Source organism: Hippopotamus amphibius, chromosome 2 (assembly GCF_030028045.1).
Source record: "Hippopotamus amphibius kiboko isolate mHipAmp2 chromosome 2, mHipAmp2.hap2, whole genome shotgun sequence".
Taxonomy (NCBI): Eukaryota; Metazoa; Chordata; class Mammalia; order Artiodactyla; family Hippopotamidae; genus Hippopotamus; species Hippopotamus amphibius.
Genome location: NC_080187.1, coordinates 60,434,478 through 60,460,471, shown reverse-complemented (window position 1 = coordinate 60,460,471; position 25,994 = coordinate 60,434,478). Strand labels below are relative to the sequence as shown.

General features: G+C 37.0%; 1 protein-coding gene and 1 pseudogene across 4 annotated transcripts in view; one reads left to right on the top strand and one right to left on the bottom strand.

Annotated features, from left to right (window-relative positions):
- Nucleotides 1-25,994, top strand: part of PPP3CC (protein phosphatase 3 catalytic subunit gamma) — a 99,795-nt gene that overhangs the window by 15,083 nt on the left and 58,718 nt on the right. The gene's annotated exons all lie outside the window — the stretch shown is intronic.
- LOC130844022 (multiple coagulation factor deficiency protein 2 homolog) lies at nucleotides 7,967-8,454 on the bottom strand (annotated as a pseudogene).

The window sequence follows — 25,994 nt, the reverse complement described above, 5'->3', positions numbered from 1 at the left end:
GTAGTGACAGAAAGCGAATCAGTGGTTGTTTGGTGCTGGAGGCAGGAAGAGGACCTTTCAGGTGTAATAGAAATGTTTTATGTCTTGATTGTGATCGTGGTTTGACAAATAGAGACGTCAGATTTTATCGAATTGTACACTTTAGTGGATACAGTTTATTGTACCTAAATACACCTCAATAAAGCTTATTTTTCAAAAAAGAAGTTACAGAAGCTATACCCTAAAATTAGTACAGGATTTAGTGCAAATGACTTACTTTGGCTAAAACAAGATTGCAGGTTGATAGGCTACTGCAAAATTGAATTGAAAACCTGCAAGAAGGAAATAAGTAGAGACTCCCTGTGAGCTAGGGATTAGTAGTTTGCTTTAGATGGATACAGTTTACTTTGAAATATTGTCTGGAGTTGAAATTCCTCCTTTTAAAAGTATACTTTAGGGATAAAATATTTGCACTTTACGACTAGCATTAATACATGGGTGTATTTTTAGTCATCTTTTATATTTATTAAAGAACTGCAAATCACACAGAAGGACAAAAATATGAGCAAAGGATATGATGTTTATAGATAATTTATAAATGAATTCAAATGGCCAGTGAACATATGAGATTATAGATATATGAACAAAGATATTTGTTGCCACATTATTCATAATAGCAAAAATAAAAAATAAGTATAACTGCAGTGTTTAATAATAGCAGATTAGTTAGGTGAATTATATTATTTCTGTGATGCAAACTTTGAGAATTATATTGTAGAAGAATATTTGTTGGTGTGAGAAAATTTTAGTAGTTAATACAAAATTCAAAAGACAGATTACAGGTGAAGGATTCTGCAATATTTTCCAAAAAACAGATTACAAGATTGTATACTACAACTGATTATAAAATAATATATTTAAATATTAAAAATCTTAAGATTCACACCAGATTTTTTAAAATTAATTTAATGTAATTAAATTGGGTCTTTGTTGCTGCACACAGGCTTTCTCTAGTTGCGGCAAGCGGGGGCTACTTTTTGTTGTGGTTCATGGGCTCCTCGTTGCCGTGGCCTCTTTTGTTGCAGAGCCCCGGCTCTAGGAGCATGGGCTTCAGTAGTTGTGGCACATGGGCTCAATAGTCGTGGCTCATGGGCTCTAAAGTACAGGCTCAATAGTTGGGGCACATCGGCTTAGTTGTTTTGTGGCATGTGGAATCTTCCTGGAGCAGGGGTCGAACCCATGTCCCCTGCATTGGCAGGTGGATTCTTAATCACTGCGCCACTTAGGAAGCCCCACACCAGAATTTTAACAGTGGTTATCTTTGGTTGATGGCATCCGAAGAGATTTGTCTTTGTTTTTGTGGTAGTTACTGTTTTGTGCTCTTTAATTTTTAAAAAATTATTTTTTTAAATTGAAGTGTAGTTTTACAAAATTTTTTTTAGTTTTAGAATGTGTAGCAAAGTGATTCAGTTATATATACTGTATATATTTTATATTATTTTCCATTATTGGTTATTATAAGATATTGAATATAGTTCCCTGTGCTATACCGTAAATTCTTGTTGCTTCTCTGTTTTATGTATAGTAGTTTGTTAATAAAAAAATTCTTTTGCATTGAGCATGTAATTTCTTAGATGTAGAGAAATAGAGAATAGCTTGAAGATCAATAGAAGGTTGAACATTGATACTGTAGTATTCATTATGCTCTTTCTATTTTTGTAAATTGTTTGAGAATTTCAAAAAAGTTTTAAAATAGCTTGAAAACCTTCACTTTTACAGCACTGTATGAGCTGTATTTATCAAGCATAGCTCCATTTATGAGGCTATTTAATGGCAGGTTAAAGGGTCTTTAAATTCGATTTTAATAAACACATAGTATAGTAAAAATTTGTTCACATTAGATACAAAGCAAATTATCACCTCTAACTGCTGGCTGATTTAGATTTAGTTTCCAAACAGGAAGAGATTTTGAGTTTGGACACAAAGATCTGTTGATGATGTATTGATGATCCATTAATGGTCAGTAATCTTTGGGAATTCCCTGCAGTCCAGTGATTAGGACTTGGTGTTTTTACTGCCTGGGCCTGGGTTGAAGCCCTGGTCAGGGAATAAGATCCCTCAAGCCACGTGGCACGGCCAAGAGAAAAAAAAAATCAGTAATCTTTCTAGCCGTGTAGGAACAGGTGGTGAATTTTCCTCTGTGACATCCAGTAATACTCTGATTCCTAGATGAGTTGCAGCCAAATTGGATATGGGTAGTATTACTATTGATTAATTCATTTATTATAGTTATATACATTTCTGAATTCTAATTTTATTTATCTTTTGAATAAGTAATACAGTAATATGGTATAAAATTTTAAAAGGTATGTAGCAGAAAGTCTTCTTCCTATCCCTGACCGTGGGCCACCAGTTTCCTGCCTTGGGGATGTTAAAGCCTACCACCAAAGATGACCAGGAACACATCTGTATCTTATCGACAATAAGGTACATTTACCTCCTTGCAGCAAGAAATAACATCTACTAGAATAACTGTGGGGCATCTCGGAAGAAGGGAATTAGAAAGGGTTTTAGGAGCTGAGATTGGTCATAGAGTGAGTTTAGGGTGGAAGTTAGTAAGTCTGGGCAGGGATTGGCTAGAATATTTAATTTAGGTGAGTTGCTGGAGTGGTCAATGGTTTTATCTTTAGTCCAGCCTGAGTCGCTGAGGAGTCAGTGTCAGATCAGTTTGTCTGTGGTACTGGAACATAATGAGCCGATGTTAAAAAAAAAAGTTCGAGCTTAGATAGTCTGTAATGCATATTGTGGTTTGGTTTGGTTCACTTTATCTGACTTTTAAGTCCTAGTGTTTTTCTGAGCGTTTGGGAGCAATTTGTGGTTTCTGTTTCAGTTTTCACTCTGCTTCTAATCATATGTTAACTAAGCTGGAGGATTTACCATTTAGGGTAGGTGATCAATCAAAATCTGTACCTTTGTTAGCTAGGTTGTGAGTGTTTATTAAGCTTTTGGTGGTAGTAATTTTGACCTCTGTAAGCACCAAGCCATTTTGTTCTTTTTCTTAGATGATTGTTTTTTGAATTGCCTGGCATGATAATGGCTGATGGCAGCATTTAAGACTCTGGAGATCACACACATGGCAAGAATTATTATTAAATTATTAAAACCTCAAGCAAGAATTGTTATTTTTTTAAAAGATTTTTTATTTAATTTATTTATTATATTTTTTTGGACTGCATTGGGTCTTCATTGCTGCACACAGTCTTTTAGTTGTGGCAAGCGGGGGCTGCTCTTTGTTCCAGTGTGTGGGCGTCTCATTGCGGTGGCTTCTCTTGTTGCGGAACACAGGCTCTAGGTGCACAGGCTTCAGTAGTTGTGGTGTGCAGGCTCAGTAGTTGTGGTGTGCAGGCTCAGTAGTTGTGGTGCACGGGCTTAGTTGCTCTGCGGCATGTGGTATCTTCCTGGACCAGGGATTGAACCCGTGCCCCCTGCATTGGCAAGCAGATTCTTAACCACTGTGCCACCAGGAAAGTCCCAAGAATTATTATTAAAGTTTGAAATAATGTCCCATATATCCCATATCTATTCGGATCTCCCTTTGGTAACCAAGTCATTTTTTCCACTTTAATTGGATATGGGTTATTCACCTTTGCCAGTGTATGAAGAATTAGTCCTGCATTTGGTGATTACCAAGGATAAAGGTCTCGGTAGTACTAAGAATAAAGAGCAGGGTGTTTACTGACCGTCTAGAATCTTGAACCAGCAGAGAGAGAAGAAAATACCCGAGAGATTAAAAGGCAAAATCATGAAAAGAGCATGGTAATCAGTGGCTTCTGGCGTCTGAGAGATTGTGTTCTGCTGATCTTGGATGTAAATGGTCTGTTCACAATATCTTCTGCTTTTGAACCAAGACAATTCCTGAAATCTAACTCAGACACAGTGTCTGGCCATAGCAATGATGTCAGCAATACACATAATCAGTTTGTTCTCTGTAGTGTTAATAGTTACAAGTACATGATACATACCTTTACAGAAGTTCTTTTGACATGTCTCCACAACACAAGGCTCAGTTCTTGATCTTTAGATTATAGCTGGGAACTTTAGGTGAACGTAAGGAAGAAGCAGAAACTACTTGTGGATGTTGAGTCTATAGGGTTCAGTTAATTTATTGTATTAACCCACCTTATCAGAATGGAAGAGAGTGGAATCTTCTGTTAAAGAACATAATCAGTTTTATAAGGAATCAATCATTGATTATTCTGAAAGTAAGAATATGTTATAAGGGCTTTCTAGGTGGCACAGTGGTTAAGAATCTGCCTGCCAATGTAGGGGACACGGGTTCGACCCCTGCTCCAGGAAGATCCCACATGCTGCGAAGCAACTAAGCCCATGCGCCACAACTGTTGAGCCTGCGCTTTAGAGCCTGTGAGCCACAACTATTGAGCCCATGTGCTGCAACTACTGAAGCCCACATGCCTAGAACCCAAGCTCCGCAGCAAGAGAAGCCACGGCAACGAGGAGCCCACACACCACAGCGAAGAGTAGCCCCCACTCACCGCAACTGAAGAAAGCCCGCGCACAGCAAAAAAGACTCAACACAGCCAATAAAATAAATAAATAAATTAATTAATTAATAAAAAAATGTTATAAACAGAGAGGACATTGACAAATCTCCAGGCCTTTGATTTATCCTTTAAAATGTATTATGAATTTCACCAATACAAGCTTATTTAAACCTAGAGTTAAAATCTTTTTGTAGACAGCTATGTCAGTCTTTGTATGTAAATGTGTCTTTAACCTGAAAGATATACAAACATTGAAGCATGTCTACTCTTAACACATTTTACTTACACATGATTAACTTAGGAAGGCTGAACTCTTTTCATTTGTCAGGTTTTTTGTTTTTTTTTCTTTTTACCCCATTTTGTTAAAGCAAAGAGCTCTCACAATAGTTTTGAGTTAATTAAAAGTTGGAGAATGCCAAACAGCTAATAATTTCTGTAATCCTTTAAAAATATTTTTAATAAGGTAAAGGATCAAATCATTGTGTAACCTAAATAGTCATTTAGTATAAACCCAAAGATATTGTAGGTGTGAGAAACATCTTCATAGTTTTATTATTCTCAATTTGGAGAAGGACAAAATCAAAGAAAATTGTTATGTGACAAAATATTAGTAGTGACTATCCAAAGGTGAGAAGTAGTTACAGGCAGTAACTTTAAAACACAACAATAAGTGACTGTTAAGTAGGAATGTCAACTTTTTTCTAAAAGTTAAGGAAAAGATTTATGAGTTTGTCAAAAAGCACAGAGTTAGAATATTTTGTTAATTTAAGGAATGTCTTCTGTGGGCACAGAATAACTGCTCTTTTAACAAAAAGAAAATCAAGTTCTAGTTTTACTCTGTTTATTATTCATGAAAGAATTTGCATTAAAAAAATGTATAAGCCATTATTCCTTATGATAAACCCCTCACACTCGATGAGTTTTGTCAGAAATTTTAACATATTTTCTTTCTCCCTTCAGAGTTTTTTTGTTTTGTTTTGTTTTTGTAGCTACTACAAACCCAGACAAAGTATACTAATTCTCAGACTTTCTACCCTTATGGTATACTGTCTAACTTGTCTTTCACTGTATTCTGTCAATATTTTGGCACAACCAAAAATTTCTATTTTTTGCCCCAGCTTTATTGAGATATAATTGACATATTGTGTGAGTTTAAGGTGTACACAGTGTTGATTTGATATACATACATATTGCAAAATGATTACCGCAATTGCGTTAGCTAACACCATATAATTACCATTTCTTTTTTGTGGTGAGACAGACATTTCTTATTTTAAGACAAAATTATTCTCTTTATTTCTAGATAAGCAAAAACACATCTGACACCATGCATTCACATTCTCCTGTCTTTACACACATTCTTTTACATTCCTTCAAAATCAGTAACGAAAGACATTGTTAAAAGAGTTAAAGGTTGAATGAGAGGGAAATTCTGAGGATATTAGAAATGAATAACCTTATAACTTCCAGAGAGTTACAAATTGTAAGGGCTTTCCTTGTTTCTTAAGGATTAATTAATCTCTAAATTCTCTTTGGGGTGATGCCAGTTAGTCTTTTCCAGGTTTTGTATCTCCTAGGTACGTCAAAACAGGGACTAATTGATAGAGATCAGGGTGAGCCTATGCAAGCCTGATTTCTTCAGTAGATGTTCTTTTTTCCTAGGGTTTGGGAATTCTTTCAGGGAGGCAGTTTTAGAATTTGAATTACATTTTTTTTGTTGTTTCATCAGTTTTATTGGTCATATATCTAGGATTCATTATATAAATCTTTCAGAATAGCTAGATATTGCAAGAATAGTTTACAATTCAGCTCTGATTGCACAGATACTTGACACAAGAAACCATCTTTACAAATACTTTTTCTTTTTTAAAAAAATTAATTAATTTTTGACTGTGTTGAGTTTATTACTATGTGCAGGCCTTCTGTAGTTGCAGCGAGTGGGGGCTACTCTTCATTGTGGTGTGAGGGCTTCTCATTGAGGTGGCTTCTCTTGTTGCGGAGCACGGGCTCTAGGTGCTCAGGCTTCAGTAGTTGTAGCACGGGGGCTTCGTAGTTGTGGCTCGTGGGCTCTAGAGCACCGGCTTGGTAGTTGTGGCACACGGGCTTAGTTGCTCCGAGGCATGTGGGATCTTCCTGGAGCAGGGCTCGAACCCATGTCCCCTGCATTGGCAGGCAGGTTCTTAACCTCTGTGCCACCAGGGAAGCCCCATAGAAATATTTCTTTTTCTTATAAGAATACTACAGAAAATAAGTCTCTATATATCTTACAGCAAATTTTATGCAGTTTCTTTTTCCCCATTCAACCATCATTTCAGGTTTCCTATCACAGCACATCCGTCATATCCAGTAAACCAAATTATAATCTGCTGCCACTTCTCGTTTTCAATTACTGTTGAGATTCACACTGTTAAGCGTTTTTAGGCTTCTTTTTCTAATCTTTCCTGATCTGAAAGAATTCACGTATTCAGGCTAGAAGAGGTAATTTAAACAACATTCCTTCTACATCTGACTTGCATTGGGTTAATCAGTGTGCTTGGTGAAGAATCTTTTTGCTTCTCACTTAGGCTAGACTGGCTAGTAGTTCACCCCTGCTGTATCAAGCAGAAGGGATAAAATCCTTATATTCTTAAGAGTTTCTAAACTGCAAAAACAAAAACCTAGAAACAAGAGTTAAAAGACATATTTAGAAAGCTAAAATACTTGCTAATGATAAATAGAGACACATTAAGATTCAAGTCTCTCCTAGGTTGAAGAAGACATAAAGTGTAAGGATGTGACAGAAGTTTTATAAAATATTGAAAAACTGAAAAGGTGAATCACTTAGGTCAGTGGTGTGTTGTTTCCAAAGTGACAGGAGATACAAGAACCTTAGACTCTGTGGCTAGCTGAACTATTTGACATTCTTCTGATGCTGTGGCTTTGAAGTAGCCTAATAAATACTGCCTTGGCCCGAACAAGTAATTATTTAGGCCAGGGAAACTTTACAGAATACTGTTTCTTGAAGAAACAGAACCCACCAGGGGAAACATTTGGCATTCATTCCATTCCTTCAGTTACTGAAAAGTGTGTCCAGTTGGCAAAAACTTGTCTTACTTTTTAGGTAGCATGAATTAAAATCAAGAACCTGGCAGTATTCTCCAGTCTAGTTCCTGAGTGCTCAGCTCTAATTATCCATCATTCTTAAAAGGATTCTTTAATCAAGCCCTTGTCCAATAGGAAATCTAACAGTACTTGGGGACTACCATACATCCCATTTCTCTGCTTTTTTATTTCTCTTTCTCAGCCCTGTGTAACAAGTTGCGGTAGGTTTTTACCAAAATACTGTAGCGATATTTTGGAAACGAGTTATTTTGCGTTACTGAAAGTATTTGATCACATTATAACGGGTCACATTTGCATCTAACTGGGAGATGGCCACATCATGTCTACTGCAGTGATTTTGCAAACTGGTCATAGTCAATATGTCCATCATTGTTCTTGTCATCATCTCTCAAAACACCATGTATTATGTTGATCAGTTCATCTTCATTCATTGGTGCCTGCTCCCTTCCTCCTTATGGACATGAGTGATGACTGTGGAGAGTTCCACACTGTCAAGCAAATTATTGCCATCATAATCATGCGTTTTGAAATAATGGAGCTGCAGTTCCTGTGGGGACATCTCCACCTCCAGTGTGTTGTTGACACCTTCTAGATGCTCCATGATACGCTCCTGGTCGTGCACTGTGCTCTTATTGAGGCCCACACTGCTGGGATGGGAGAAGCTGGCCCTGGGCTCCTCGGCCTTGGCACCTGGGGCACAAAAGGCCCAGAGCAGGGTATACAAGAAGGGGGTTCTGAGCAGTCGCAGAGATCTCATGGTCATTGTTATCCTCGCAGCTACCAGCTGCCAAACAGCTTTCTCTGGACGTGAAGCCCTCTGGAGAGAGCCTCGCCAGCCCCTGTCCTCCTTGAATTACATTTGGAAGCCTCCTCATATTAAAGAATGTAGACCATTGGGTATTCAGAATTCTGTTTCCTATCTTGTTTTAAGATACCTCTCAAATAAACAATTTTGCTCGTGTAAAAAGTTCCCCAAGAGGTAACTTGAAATTTTTCCTTGGTGAAATTGTGCCATTTATTGAGTATATTCATAATCTGAAAATGTGAAGGAAGCAGACAGAGGAAGCACAGAGGAGACAGGGATGCAGACTGAGAAATCGCCATGTGACCTGCAACAATTGTTAAGGATGGCACCTTTGCAACCACATGTCTCCAGAAGGCATGAAGTGACACCAAAGATAAGCTGTTACCAATTGAGAGCCAATCAGAACCTCAGCTCCAGGTAGACAGAACGAAGCAAAATACTTTTCAGGATTATAAGGACTAAGGAAGGTCCTTAGGAAGTTTTAGAAAAATTGACCCAGTGCAGAGTTTGTCTGAGATATTGGTCTAATGAAACCTTCTGAACTTCTCAGCCTTTGGAGCTGGCTGGAAGATACACTTATTAGGTCCTTGTCGCCTCCTCTGCCTATGGACTTCCTGTTATAGATGAATGACACTCAAGATACTGAACAAGCAGACAGATGATAGGAATGCTGTTAATTAGGTAGAGCCAGATTTCACTCCCGAACAGCACAATCTGATAAGACTGAAAGTCAGAGGACTCACATATCACCTTGACCCTGAATTGCTCGACAGAATTATTGAAGCTCAGGCAACTCACTTTTGTAGGCAGGGTGGCCCTGAGCAGGTGGAAAGTGACCTCATATGTGCACACTGTTACAAAGTCCTGGGTCTCCCCAGAAACAAGGTCAGCTGAAGGATTTATTTATAGTTAAAGAAAAAAAGGTTTATTTAACTTGAAACAAGCAGAGAGAACCAGAGGTACTAGGGACCTTCTCTACAGGGTAGGCAGTTAGGAAAGGCTGCCTATCAGATACTACTGTTAGATGAGGGACGATTGTTGGATTTTAGGGTGGAAGTTTGTGATCTGGGCAAGGACCAGTTAGAATTTTTAAAGTAGATGAGTTGCTAGAACTCATGAAGTTCTAGTGTCAGATCAGATCTAGTGTCTATGCAGAGTTACTGTTAAATTAGTTTGCCTGAGGTCTTATCTTCAAACATATGGATCTGAAGCATCTGGTGTTAAAAGAGTTTGAACTTAGAGAGTCTGGGATGCATGTTGTGGTTTGATTCAGTTCATCTGTTTTATGAGTTATAGTACAGTTATAAGTTGGGACTTACGTTTCGACTCTAAGAAGCAGCTGGTGTTAGTTTCTTGTGTGTATAAAAGTGTATTTGTAATTGCTGAATGGCCTTAGGAAAAACTTTGACTTCAAGAATTCAGTACTAGTTTTCTATTGCTGTGCAGCAAATTACCACAAACTTAGTGGCTTAAAACAATGATTTTTTAGCTCATAGTTCTGTGGGTCAGAGTTACATTCGTGGCGTAGACTTCTCTGCTCAGGGCTCAAAGGCTGAAATCAAAGTGCCCACTAGGCTGAGTTTACATGTAGAGGCTGGGGGAAGACCCTGATCTTTAGCTCATTCAAGTTGTTGACAGTTCCTTGTGGTGGTAGGAATGAAGTCCTTATTTTTAGCAGGGGGCCACTCCCAGCACCTGGAGACTGCCTTCATTCCTTGCTCTGTGACCTCCTCTCTCTTCAAGCTAACAATGGAGAACTTGTACATTGAATCCCTCTCATGCTTCAAATCTCTGAACTCCCATATCTGACCTCTGGATCCGTATTTAAAGGTCTCCTATGATTAGGTCAGGTGCACCTGGATAGTCTCCTTATTTTAAGGTCACCTGATATGGGACCTTAATTATGCTTGCAGACTTCCTTCCAGCAGTACCTAGATTATTGTTTGATGGAGTGACTGGGAGAAGGTATGTGTTTACCATGGACCAGGCATCTTGTGGGGTCTGCTTCCTGCTAACCACAGGGCTTTTGTGTGTTTTGAAGCATAAGCCACAGAGTTTCCTCTGTCATCTCAGTAACTCTTGGTCGTTGATAGGTATAACTTAAATTTGAGGTTGAATTTCTGAATGTTGCTGTTAAGAGTCAGTTTGGAGTACAGCTCTGCTGATTTGAGACAAGTCTTATTTATGTATAAAACTCATTAACATAGGGAAAGTTATTGCCAATGGGATTGCCTTTTTGTTTTGCCCTTGGCATTTGCTACTTTTCTTTTAATAAAGTATTGTATAAAAACTTGGAAAAATGTAGGGCAAAGCAGATAGGGGGAAAAAAGCCACGTGTAGTGCAAACAGTCTTGCTTATACTTTCATCCTTTTCTTCCAGTTTTTTTCGTTCACCTAAAAGAATATCATTAGGATCATATAGTGTACAAAATAATTATATACTGACTTCTTACATACACTTTTTTCTGACTGTAAAACTGATGGAGGGTAATCAGAGAAAGTTAAAAAATAGGCAAGTAGGAAGAATAAGATAATTTAGAATCTTGTTACCTAGCACTAATACTTGGGTATATTTCCTTACTACCTTTTCTAATGCATTATTTAGTCACAATTTAGATGATATTGTATGGATTTATTTTTAAACAGTTAACACTGGAACACTTTTTAACACTGGAACCTTTTTAAATAAAAAGTATTTGGCATGAATACAGCTGATTCACTTTGGTGTACCTCAAAAGCTGGTACAGGAGTGTAAAGCAATTATTTTCCAATAAAGAGCTTGAAAAAAAAAAGTATTTGGCATAATTACTTATCACCTAGTAGTTGTTTGTATCCTAACCTTTAAAAATGACTTCATTAATTCTATATGAATTTTGGATTCATAAATGTGCTTTATTTTTAAAAATGTACATGTGTGTGTACATAAATATATTTATGACCAATATTTTATGGGAAAAAAAAAAGAGAGAAAATACCATTGGCTGTTCAAATTGACTCACTCCCTTAGGGTCCCTGACAGCTGAGTTTTCACTATATCTTATATTTTAATATCATCAGTGGACCAAGGACATCAGCATTTCCATTGGCTCTTCTTCCTGAGACAAGATACCATGGCTCTGGCCTCCCTCTGGGGAACAGCAGCTCAGGAGAAGAAAATGCTTTGAATAGAGGTCTTTAAAGAACATTCCAGACTTAGTGAAAGAGAGCACCATGTGCCTCCTTTCCCCTCTTCTCTTGGCTTTTTTATACTGATGAGAATGCCAAAATGTCTCAGCTGAAGGTGCAGGCAGATATCTGGCCTCGGTGCAGTATTTCCCTGCTGAAACATTGATAGACTGGGCACTCACTATATGAATTTTTAAAGGATATAGAAAATCATTATTTGAGTTACCTGGTAATGGAAATTGTTTTATTACTTACTACACTTCTCCTTTTGAGGAGAGAGATAAGGTAAAGACAAATGTTTTGTTTCATAATTTTCTTTGCAAAGTGGTCATCAGACCATGTGAAGCATACTCAGAATATATAAGAACTTTTATCAGTCAATGGAAAAAAATATATTGAGTACATTTTTTAAAAATTTATTTGTTTATTTATTTATTGGCTGTGTTGGGTCTTCGTTGCTGCACACGGGCTTTCTCTAGTTGCGAAGTGCAGGGGCTACTCTTCCTTGTGATGTGCAGGCTTCTCGTGGTGGCCTCTCTTGTTGCAGAGCACGGGCTCTAGGCGCGTGGGCTTCAGTAGTTGCAGCACATGGGCTCAATAGTTGTGGCTCACGGGCTCTAGAGCGCAGGCTCAATAGTTGTGGCACACGGGCTTAGTTGCTCCGTGGCATGTGGTATCTTCCTGGGGCAGGGATCGAACCCGTGTCCCCTGCATTGGCAGGTGGATTCTTACCCACTGCGCCACCTAGGAAGTCCCTGAATACATTTTTAAATGGACAAAAGAATTGGTTGATCAGGCATGTCCCAAAAGGAAGATAGCCAGATACCAATAAACAAGTGGAAGGGTTCTCAGCATCACTACTCACCAAGGAAATGTAAATTAGAACCACAAAGAGATACAAGTAGACACTCACTATAATGGAATAAAATTTAAAAGTGATCAGTGCTAAGTATTGGCAAGGAGTAATTTGGAACCCTCCCACCTTGCTGGTGTGAGTAGAATGGTATAAGCCTTTGGGGAACTGTTTAACAAAACCTGTGCCTACCCCCTAACCTTGCAGTCCCAATCTTGGGAGAAAGGGGTGCTTACATCCGCCATAAGACAGATAGAAGAATGTTCACAGCAGCTCAAAATTGGATAGCTTATCTAACATATTTTGCTGCCCCAGCCTCATTAATGCAGTAATGCTTAGCATATAGCTGTCTGCTTTTAGTTTAATTTGTGCTGTTAATGAAAGTTTATGTAGGGTATCTTCCCCACCCCCATTTTCTAACTTTATAAATGTTTTTCAAATTTCTTAAAACTTTTTTCTTTAAACCAGTTTGATTTTGGAGCACTAAAAGAAAGAATTTGTTACACAGATTGCCTAGAGCACAAATTATAAAAATGTCAACTTTTGGTCTGCATTTAGCCAAATATTCTACTCTTGGATCATTCTTAAGTTTCATTAGTTTAACTGCTTTTAGAATCTTATATATTAGTTTCCTATTTGAATGGTGCATTTATTTATTTATGACTCACTTTACTAGTTGTTTGCTCAGATTAACTTTTTAATAGTTTCATTTTTTGAATAAATACTCCAGAGCAGTGCTGTTCAATATAACTTTCTGAACTATTAGAAATGTTCTGTATTTGTGCTCTCCAATATGGCAGTCACTGAGCACATGAGGTTATTGAGCATTGAAATGTGGTCAGTGCAACGGAGGAACTAAATTTTAAATTTTATTAATTTTAATTATTTGAAATTTAAGTCTAAATGGCCACATATGGCTAGTAGCTACCTTATTAGTCAATGTGGCTCTAGAGTTAAGAAGGATGAATTTAGAAAAATACAAGAACTTAGAATGATATGAAATTAGGAAAAAATGCATTTATTGTGATTAACTTAGAACATTGGTTCTCAGTCTGCACATTAGAATTACTTGGAGAGCTTTCTGAAACTACCAGGTTCTGGGACACTAATCTAAAACCAGTTGAATCAAGATTTCTAGAAATGGATAAGGGCAGTATATTTTCAGAAACTCCCTAGGTTATTCTAATGTACAATCAGGGTTAAAAATCAGTAAATTATAGTAGTGCTTCTTAATGTGCACCTGAGCATCTTGTTAAAATGTAGATTCTAATTTCAGTAGGTTCTGAGCTAGTGCCAGAAGTCCTACATTTCTAACAAGCTCCTGGGTGATTTTGATATTTTTGATTCCCCCAAACTACACTTTGAGAAGGAAAGAAATTTAGGATGAAAGATTGGGCATGAGTTTACTATGTCTGAAATGAACATTTGGTGGCATAATTGTTGAATTCAACAGTTGTTATCTGGCTTGGACTTAGTTTCTGTATGTCTCAACAATGAATGTGCACATAATATATACCTCAAAGTATTGAGTTGGCCAAAAAGTTCCTTCAGTTTTTGAGTGAAAATAACAGACACATTTTTCATTTTCACAAAGAACTTTATTGAACAACAAATTCATCGTTTTGTTCCACTACCTTCTGCTATTTTCCAGACAACTTCATAATTCCATCTTTCCAAAACTTTTTATATTTTTGAGCAAAGAACTGTTGCAGGTGCCTTTTAGTCTTTCAGGGAATTGAAATTTTTTCCATTAAGAAAATTTTGTAAAGACCGAAATAAATGGAAATCCAAAGGTGCAATGTCTCATGAATATGGCAGATGAATCAGAACTTCCCAGCCAAGCTGAAACAGTTTTTGCCCGGTCATCAAAGAAACATGCAGTCTTGCATTATCCTGATAGATGATTATGCATTTTTTGTTGACTAATTCTGGACGCTTTTCATTGAGTGCTGCTTTCAGTTGGTCTAATTGGGAGCAGTAGGTTTTGGAATTAATCGTTTGGTTTTCCGGAAGGAGCTCATAATAGAGGACTCCCTTCCAATCCCACCATATACACAACATCACCTTCTTTGGATGAAGACCAGCCTTTGGTGTGGTTGGTTAATAAGGTTTTTTAAAATGGATGCTGATATGGCAGCTGTCACAATACAATCTAACAAAATTGTTTCAAATGAAGTTAAAGACAACTAAGTGCTACTAGAGCCATCTTAGGGAGAAGACGAATAAACCTTCTGGCCAACCCAATACTTATTTAGAAATTGATAAAGAACCAAACCTTTTCTGCTGGACAGTGTCTAGGGAAGAGTTTCTGTTTTGTTTTGTTTAGATAAAATAGTCAGGGAAGAGATCTCTGAAGAGGTAACATTTGAACAGAGAATTGAGTAGAATGAAAGGGCACCAGACCAGGTATGCAATGAGAGTCATTGAGGTTCACAGCATCCAGCTCAATAGATAACCCAGCAGCTTTTGCCACTGAAATAACAAAGATAAGAGCAGAAATAAGTGAAATAAGGACCAGGAAAACAATAGAAAAGATTACCAAAATTAAGTGTTGGTTTTTGAAATGATTAATATAATTGACAAACTTTAGACTGAGAAAAAAAAGAGAAAGGACTTAAGTAAATACAGAAATGAAAGAGGAGACGTTACAACAGATACCACAGAAATATCAAGGATCGTAAGAGACTGCTGTAACAATTATCCACTACAAATTGGGTAACCTAGAAGAAAGAGATAAATTTCTAGACACATATAACCTATCAAGACTGAATTATGAAGAAGTAGAAAACTCTGAACTGACCAATAACAAATAAGGAGACTAAATCAGTAATCTAAAACCTCTCAACAAAGAAAAGCCCAAGACCAGATGGTTTCATTGGTGAAATCTATCAAGCATTTAAAAATGAATTAATACCAATCCTTCTCAAACTCTTCCCCAAAAAATTGAGAAGGGAACGCTCCCAAACTCTTTTTTTGAGGCCAGCATTACTCTGATACAAACTATAAGAAAAGAAAACTGCAGACCAATATCCTTGATGAATATAGATGCAAAACTTCTCAACAGAATATTAGCAAACCTGATTTAACAGCATGTTAAAAATATCTTTCAATTATTTCCTGATTTGGATTAAGGCATTGAAACTACATTCATTCTAGAGACCAAAATCAACAGGAAAAAAACAAGAAAATGATTCAATCATACATTAAAAAGGAACATCTCTAAGACATGTCAGGAGACTAATTTAACTTTGGACAAGCCCTTTCCAGTTGCCCTGCCATGGATCAGTGGCTCCCAGAATCAGGCTTACATTAAGCCCCTTCAAAATATTGTCTGCCCAAGTGGGAGAATCTATAAATGCTCTAAAAGACTTAGAGATTGCCAATTATGTTAAAACTTTAGGTGCTATACCAACATCTGTTCATGAGTTTGCCTCCAACAGGTATGCCTATTGAACTGAAGTAGATGGTAATTTCTTTATAGTTGGAAAAGGGTCAACCTATTCATTTAATTTTGTCCAAATAGCATGGGCATTTAGTATATGTATTGGGAATTGGTACAAAACCGCAAGTTCAATTACAAATTAGACAATAGGGACTTCCGTGGTGGTCCAGACTTTGCCTTCCAGTGCATGAGGTGCAGGTTCAATCCCTGGTGGGGGAGCTGGGATCCCATGTGTCTCATGGCCAGGAAACCAAAACATAGAGCAGAAGCAATGTTGTAACAAATTCAGTAAAGACTTTAAAAATGGTCCACATCAAAAAAATCTTAAGAAAAAAATTAGTCAACAAAGCAGTAAGTAGTTTCATCAGGTTCAGATAGTTGTAGATTAAAAAATGGGGTTTACTACTGGCTAAAGATTCTAAGACCTATTCATTGCCCATCCCCCTTTTCAGCAGGAAGTAGCCAGAGTGGTCTTTGTGCCTTTCTCCACAAAACTGTGGCATGGACATTGAAAGTGGGGACTTGTAATAGGGAAGAACCTTTCTATTCTATTACAAGTTAATCACTAAAGGGATATTGCCTATAAGCTTAAATTATACATAATGACCCATCTCTGGGAAACTTGCCTCCCAGGTAATGAGCATTAAGCTAAAATACCCTTGTTTAGCTCACTTAAAAATCCTAACCAGACCCATCTGTGAATGACTGCAGGAAGAAATTAACAGATCCCTTTGGAGGAGGACCAAAACCAGGAAATGTTCTTTTACTATAAAAGAAGCCTGAGTTCTAACTTAAGCAAAATGGTTCTTTGGTGCATGAGTCTACCATCTTCTCAGTCTGCTGGCTTTCCAAATAAAGTCGCTATTCCTTGCCCTAGCAATTTGTCTCTCCATTTACTGGCCTGTCATGTGATAAGCAGTACAAGCTTGGACTTGGTAACATAGTAACTGGCCTGTGATGGAGACATCAACTCCCACACCTCACAATGCTCTCAGTATGTGCTTTTAGAGATGGAGTAACAGGAATGGGACTGCAAAGTGGCGCAGAACCTCTCAGATTAGCCTCTTTTCTTACAGCAAATGTAACTCAAAGATCCCAAGAAATCCTAGGTACTCAGCTGCAGACAGCAGCTACACTACTCACAATCAGGTATCCTGGTGAGGGTGGACACATTGACAGACCTGCGAGTCACTCAGTCACTGATTATTGAGGATCTATTAAGGGAGAAACACTGTACTACAAAGGGAGATCAGGTATAAAGCTTATCATCTCCCATTTTATAAAATACTCAGAGGATAAATTATGTGCACAGTGAATTGTAATTCAAGATCGAAAATAAGTTCCATAGGAGAAGTACAGAGAAACTACAAAGTGTGTCCAAAGGAGGGAAAGATTACTTCCAATCCATGGCAGGAAGAGGAGCTTTCTTAAAGAGATAGAATTTAAACTGAAGCAGATAAGATCTGAATCCATGGAGACAGTTTTAAAGGACAGGTCAAGGGATTGTACCAACAGAGGCTACAAGCTAGGAATATGATGGGTGTGTATGTGAGAGAGAGCTAAAGAGAAATCTAAGTATGAGTTACTTATAGTAAAGGGTTGATAGTTTGAGCTATCCAAAGCATTGAGAAAGGGATGGCTAGGAGTGGAAGATCTTGTTGGAAAAGACCTCTGATTTCACCCTTTCTAAGACCACTTCTGTCTTTCCATCTTTCAAACTTCAGCCTAAGCTAGGTCTAGTTCATGATGGTTCTTGCATGCCAGACTAAGAAATGTGGCTCCTGTTAATTAGGGTATGGGGAGAGTCTGAAATGCTTTATATTTTTCAACCCAGGATGAGAAACCCAAAGCTGTCCTTTAGGAAGGCTAATCTGATAGCATTATTTGAAGATACTGGAAGACTAGAAGTCAGAATCAAGCTCAAAATTACGAATACTATTAGGATCCTTCCTACTCAAAATTTTGAAGTTTTTCAAGAAATCGTAATATGAAAGAGTATCTATTAAAAGCCCATGTTAGCATACTACTTTCTATACAGTTTGTACAGCTGGTATTTCAAAGATACATTAATCTTACCTGTTTTTATAAATCTCATAGTCTTATTACAAAATAGGATGTAAAAGGATAAATAAGACTATAAAACTGAAAAGATATGTAAGTTATAAAGTGTAGTCTAAGTACAAAGAAAAAACATACTGCAGCAATGTTTTTAAGTATCTACACACTTGTTAAAATCTAGATTACCGGACTCTTAAGAGCAAGGTGAGCAAGCTTTTCTGTAAAAAGTCATATAGTAAATAATTTAAGCTTTGGGGGATATTTGGTCTCTGTTGCAAATACTTAATTCTTCCGTTGTAGTAAGGAAGCAGCCACAGAAATTACATAAAAACTAGGCATGGTTGTTTCAATAAAACTTTATAAAAACAGTCCACAATCATTTAACGGAAGCTAAAACTAGTAGCTGAAAGTTTGATAATGAACAAGGTATTTACATAATTTCAACGTATACTCCCACAAAATACATATACATGCTTAATATGTAGTTATTAACTTCATAGTCGAGAAGCCTGGAAGACAGGTTATTAGCCAACTGGTAAGATTAACAATACCAGAAATCATGTGTCACCGGAAATAATGCGATGAGAATGCAGCATCATTTCTGTGATATTCCTGCCAGACATGCAAAACGTGAATCTAATCGTGAGAAAACACGAGACAAACCCAGACTGAAGGATATCTTACAGAGTAACTGATTTGGACTCATCAAACATATCAAAGCCATAAAAGAAGAAAAACCTGAGGAAACGGTCCAGATCAAAAGAGACTAAAGAGATATGACAAGTAAATACAAGGCATCATTCTGGATTGGATCCTAGACCTTAAAAAGGATATTATTGGGATAATTGGCAAAGTTCAAACAGGGTCAAAGAATTGCATGTTACATTGTACCAGTGTGAATTTCCTGGTTTCCATGGTTGTACTCTGGTTATTTAGGAGAGTGTTCCTGTTATTAGAAAATACATACTGAAGCATTAGGTGTAATGGGACACTCTATCTCTAATTTACTCTTGAAGGGTTGAGGAAAAGCAATATGTATAAAAGTAGAGAATGATAAATCAGTGTGGTAATATGTTAATATTTGGGGCATTTGGGGAAACATTTACAAGAATTCTTCACACCATTTTTTGCTATGTTTGAAATTATTAAAAATAAAAACTTAAAAAATGATTGACTATCATATATCAACTAAAGGCAGGAGAAAAATGCCCAAATCTCCGGGAATACATAAAAGGATTTTAAAACAATGAGAGGCTGGTGTAACCAATCCATACACTGGGCAGAACATCGATTCACCAAAAATTTTCAGCTAACTTTGAACAGAAGTTTCTTAACTTCCAACAACATGTAATTCAATTAAGGAAAAAAACACTGAGCTTAGTCAAATAGAAAATGCTAATGAAATCATAATGTACTTCAGCATGTCTCAAAATAATTCCATCAATGTTAAAGGTGCTACACACATAAAAATTGAAGAATGGGTCATAAAAAGCAGCATATTACTGTGATGGTGTGTATATCACCAATGGCCTAGAGCTGCCACCAGATTTAAATTTAAACCAAAAAATTGTACCTAAGAATGGGGCTAATCCAGGTATTACTGGTCCCTAGATTTATGCAATTTACAGCCCCCTTCTCTAGGAAAAAAAGAATACAAAATTATTAATAAAAATTAGGTATGACAGTGAATATTAAGAAAGAGAAAATAAATCATGATGAGTTACAAATTTTTTAAAGCTGACAAATACAGGAATCCAAAAAATGTAATTTTTTATTAATTACCTGCTTGGCATGACTTCATACATTTCCCTAGATTTTGTGGCTCTGTAATTTTTGATCACCTTTAATATGACAAAATTCTGTGGTAACATAGTCTATACAGAAATAGGAAGGGGCTTATGCTAGTGAGGAGCCCTGAATTCTGAGATTCATTAGCTACAGATAAATCCATTTCTGCCTCAAAATAAGATATTCCTCAGAAATGTTACCATGCATGCAGAGGATGACCTCTGAGCTGATGAAGGCCAAGATAAATGTGGAACTCCAGCAGCTCTACCTAACCAACCTAGTAGGTTGACCCTTGAAGCATTTTATGGATTTATAGAAGTGAACAGTTTAAAGATAAACTTTTGAAACATGATGGGACTTGGTTGTTATTTATGCACAAGAGTGACATGAGACAAATGTCTACTGCTAAATAAGTCTAAAAGAGTTCCTTCAGTAAGCATAAATAAAAATTCTAAGTGAAAGGAAAAAAATATATATCTTTTACCACAATCAAGAAAGATTTATCCCTAGGATGCAAGGGTAGTTCAACATATGCAAATCAACAAACGTGATATACATCACTTTAATAGAATAAAAGATAAAATATGACCGTCTCAATAGATGCAAAAAAAGGTGTTTGACAAAATACATCTTTTTTTGATAAAAACACCTAAGAAATTGCATATAGAAGGAACATACCTCAACTTAATAAAGACCTTATATGACCAGCCCACGGCCAATATCATATTCATCAATGAAAGGTGGAAAGCTTTTCCTCTAAGATCAGGAACAAGACAAGGGTGCTCACTCTCACCATTCTTGGTTTTTTGGGGGTTTTTTTTAAGCTCTTTATTGGAATATAATTGCTTTACACTATTGTGCTAGTTTTTGCTATACAACAAAGTGAATCAGCTGTATTCATACATATATCCCCATATACCCTTCCCTCCCGCGACTCCCTCCGACCCTCCCTATGCCAGCCCTCTAAGTTATCACCCATCAAGTTGATCTCCCAGTGTTATGCAGCAGCTTCCCACTAGCTATCTATTTTACATTTGGTAGTGTACATATGTCAATGCTACTCTCTTACTTTGTCCTAGCTTCCCCTTCGCCACCCCCCCATGTCCTCAAGTCCATTCTCTACATCTGCATCTTTATTCTTGCCCTGTCACTGGGTTCATGAGTAGCATTTTTTTAGCTTCCATATATGTGGATTAGCATACGGTATTTGTTTTTCTCTTTCTGGCTTACTTCACTCTGTATGACAGACTCTAGGTCCATCCATCTCACTATAAATAACTCCATTTCATTCTTTTTTGTGGCTGAGTAATATTCCATTGTATATATGTGCCACGTCTTCTTTATCCGTTCATCTGTTGATGGGCATTTAGGTTGCTTCCATGTCCTGGCTATTGTAAATAGCACTCTCACCATTCTTATTCAACATAGTACTGGAAGTCCTAGCCAGAGCAATCAGGTAAGAAAATAAATCAAACCAAATCAGAAAGTAAGATGTAAAATTGTCTTAGTTTGCAGATAATATGGTTTTATATAGAGAAAATCCTAAAGACTCCACCAGAACAAAAACAAACAAAACTGTTAGAACTAATAAACACATTCAGTTGTTTCAGGATACAAAATCAATATACAGAAACAACTTGTGTTTCTATACGCTAACAATGAAATACCTGAAAAAGAAATAAAACAATTCCATGTACAATAACATCAGAAATAATAAAATACTTAGGAATAAATTTAATCAGGGAGGTGGAAGATCTGTACACTGAAAACTACAAGATTTTGATGAAAGGAATTGAAGAAAACACAAACAAATGGAAAAATATCCTATATTCAGAGATCAGAAGAATTACTATTATTAAAATGTCTATACTACCCAAAGCTGTCTGAAGACAGCTTTAATGCAATTCCTATCAAAATGCCAATGGTTTTGTTCACAGAAATAGAAGAAACAATCCTAAAGTTTGTGTGGGGCCACAAAAGACCTTGAAAAGCCAAAGCAGTCTGGGGAAAGAAGAAGAACAAAGTTTGAGGCATCATACATCCTAATTTTAAACTATACTGCAAACCTATAGTAGTCAAAATGGTATGGTATTGGCATAAAAACAGACCCACAGACCAATGGAACAGAATGAAGAGCTCAGAAATAAACCCTCACATATACAGTCAACTAATATTTGACAAGGGAGCCAAGAACACTCAATGGGGGAAAGAAGAATCTCTTCAGTAAATGGTGTTGGCAAAACTGTATAACCACATGCAGAAGAATGAAATTAGACCACTCACAAAAATTAACTCAAAATGGATTAAAGACTTAAACATAAGGCCTGACACTGTAAAACTCCTAGAAGGAAACATAGGGGAAAAGCTGTTTGACATTGGTCTTGGTGACAATTTGGGGGGTATGACATGAAAAGCACAAGCAAGAAAAGCAAAAATAAGTGAGACTACATCAAACTAAAAAAACTTCCACACAGAAAAGGAAACCGTCAACCAAGTGAAAAGGCAACCCACAGAATGGGAGGAAGTATTTATAAAGCATATATCTGATAAGAGGTTAATGTCCAAAGTATATAATAAACTTATACAACTCAGCAAAACAAACAAAACAACAATAAAAGAACAATCCAATTTAAAAATGGGAAGAGGCACTGAATAGATATTTTCCCAAAGAAGACATGCAAATGAACAATAAGCACATGAAAAGGTGTTCAACATCACTAATCATCAGGGAAATGCAAATTAAAATCACAGCAAGATAGCACCTCAGACCTGATAGAATGTTATCAAAAAGCAAGAGAGAACAAGTGTTGCTGTGTGTATGGGGTAAAAGGAACCCTTGTGCACTGTTAGTGGTAATGTAAATTGATAGTCACTATGGAAAACAGTATGGAGTTTCCTCAAAAGAATTTTAATAAAACTACCATATGGGCTTCCCTGGTGGGCAAATGGTTAGGAATCCTCCTGCTGTACACTTTAAATATATGCAGTTTATTGTATGTCAAAAAAAAAAAAAAAAAAGAATCTGCCTGCCAACGTGGGGGATGCGAGTTTGATCCCTGGTCCAGGATGATTCCACATGCCACGGAGCAACTAAGCCTGTGTGCCACAACTACTGAAGCCCGTGTGCCTAGAGCCCGTGCTCCGCAACAAGAGAAGCCACCACACTGAGAAGCCCGCACCCCACAGGGAGGAGTAGCCCCTGCTCACCACAACTAGAGAAAGCCCACGTACAGCAAGAAAGACCCAACACAGCCAAAAATAAGTAAATTTTTTAAAAAACCAAACTACCGTATGATCCAACTTCTGAGTATATATATGAAGGAAATGAAATCATTATCTTGAAGAGATATCTGCACTCCCATGTTCATTGCAACATTATTCACAGTAGCCAAGGTATAGAAACAACCTAAATGTTCATCAACAGATGAATTATTGAAGATGTGATACAAACACACACACACACACACACACACACACTCACTCACTCACCAGAATATTATTCAGCCGTGAAAAAGAAGGAAGTCCTGCCATTTGCAACAACATGTGGATGTACTTTGAGGGCATTATGCTAAGTAAAATAAGTCAGACAGAGAAAGACAAATACGGTATGATATCACATACATGGAATGTAAAAAAAAACAGACTCATAGAAACAGAGAGTAGAACCGTGGTTACCAGGAGCTGGAGGATGAGAGAAAAGGGGAGATGTTGGTCAAAGAGTACAAACTTACAGTTATAAGTTCTGGGGAATCTAATGTACAGCATGGTGGTTATAGTTAATAGTACTGTATTATATTTGAAAGTTGCTAAGAGTAAATATTAAACCTTCTTATCAAGAAAAAGAAATGGTAATTATGTATGTGATGGGGGTGTTAGCTAATGCTATGGGGTAATCATTTGATATACAAGTATGAAGTCAACATGTTGTGATACCTTAAACTTACACAATGTTATATGTCAGTTGTGTCAATTGTATCTCAGTAAAGCTGGAAGAAAAAGGTTACTTCAACTGCTGTAAAGGGCCAAGAATAGAGGGGGTCAGGGAGGAGAACAGTTAGAAAACTATTGCAGGAATCTGGGAGAGACAGTTATGGCTGGACTAGGGTAGTGGTGATGGGGGTGTTAAAAATGATTGAATCCAAAGTATATTTTAAAGATAGAGTCAACCACCCTTTTGGCTCTCTGAGCAGCCCTGAGGTCAGCAATAACAAGCACCTTATAAAAGGCAGTAAAAAGGGAACCAAGAAGAAAGTGGTTTACACATTTTCTGAGAAAGATTGGTATGATGTGAAAGTACCAGCTATGTTCAACATAAGAAATATTGGGGAAATGCTTGTCACAAGAACTCCAGAAACCAAGATTGCATCTGATGGCCTCAAGGGTCATGTTTTTGAAGTGCGCCTTGCAGATCTGCAGAATGATGAAGTGGCATTTAGAAAATTCAGACTTATTACTGAGGATGTTCGGAGCAAAAACTGCCTAATTTCCGTGACATGGATCTTACCTGTGACAAAATGTGCTCCATGGACAAAAAATGTCAGACCGTGAGTGAAGCTTACGTTGACGTCAAGACTGCCGATGGTTATTTGCATCGTCTGCTCTGTGTGGGTTTTACTAAAAAACACAGCAATTGGATTTGGAAGACCTTCTATGCCCAGCACCAGCAGGTCTGCCAAATCCACAAGGAGATGATGGAAATCATGACCTGAGAGGTGCAGGCAAATGACTTGAAAACGGTAGTCAGTGAATTGATATCAGACAGCGTTGAAAACAGCATAGAAAGGTTTGCCAGTCTATTTATCTGCTCCATGATATCTTTGTTAGCAATGTAAAAATGCTGAAGAAGCCCAAGTTTGAATTGGGAAAAGCTCATGGAGCTACATGGTAAAGGTAGTAGTTCTGGAAAAGCTACTGGGGATGAGACAGGTGCTGAAGCTGAACAAGCTGATGGATATGAGCCTCCAGTCCAAGAATCTGTTTAAAATTCAGACTTTTAATGGTGACACATGAAAGATCTTATTTGTGATTTTAAAAAAAAGTCAACCAGACTTGCTGAAAAATTATTTGGGGAATATCGGGGAAATAGGAATTAAGGGGGGACTGCCTAGGTTTTTGGCCTGAACAACTGGGTGAATGGTAGTTCCATATATGTATTTAGATGGAAAAGACTAGAAGTGATATGCGAAACAATAATTTCAACTTTGGACATGTTAAATTTTTTTCCAGTTTTATTAAAATATGATTAACATACGTCACTGTCTAAGTTTGAGGCATACAGCATGATGGTATGATTTACATATATTGTGAAATGATCACAATAGGTTCAGCTAACACCCATCTTCTCATATAGCTACAATAAAAAGAAAAGAAGAAAAAAGGGAAAAAAATTTCTCCTTGTAATGAAAACTCTTAGGATTTACTCTCTTAATATATATTATACAGCAGTGTTAGCTATAGTCATCATTGTACATTACACGCCTGGTACTTATCTTGTCACTGGAAGTTTGTATCTTTTGACCACCTTCTTCTGTTTCCCCCTTCCCCTACCCTCCTTCTCTGGTAACTGCAAGTCTGATCTTCTGTTCTTTGAGTTTTGTTTTGTTTTTAGATTCCACATGTAAGTGAGAGCATACAGTATTTTGTCTTTCTCTGCCTGACATGTTTCACTTAGCATAATGCCCTTAAGGTCCATCCATGTTGTTGCAAATGGTAGGACTTCCTCATTTTTTAAAGGCTGAATAATATTCCATTGTATATAAATACCATAACTTCTTTATTCATTCATCTGTCAGTGGACACCTAGGTTGTTTCCATGCATGTTAAATTTTAAGTGCTTATTAGACATCCGAATAGATGTTAAATAGGCTGTTGGATTTAAGAGTCTGGAGCTCAAAGGAGAGTTTAGGCTCATCTTAAACTTTTAGAGGTTTTAGGTTTATGATGAAACTCTTGATTGTATTTGTACAAACAACTCTCTTTATGATCATGTGGCAAATTGTGTTAATTATGAAATAAATCATTTTCACAATCCTTAGTTTCATTTTTACAGATAAAAAGCTGAATGATTTCCCCCCACTATTTACCGTGAATTTTTTTTTAACGTGGATACAGTTTAAGTGGCCTTTTCTAGTACCAATCATCTTTGAATAACAAGAACGTCCTCTACTCTTAAAAAAAAAGTACTGAAGTTTTACACCTCCTAAATTATCACATTTCTGGATAAATGACCTTTTGATTCAT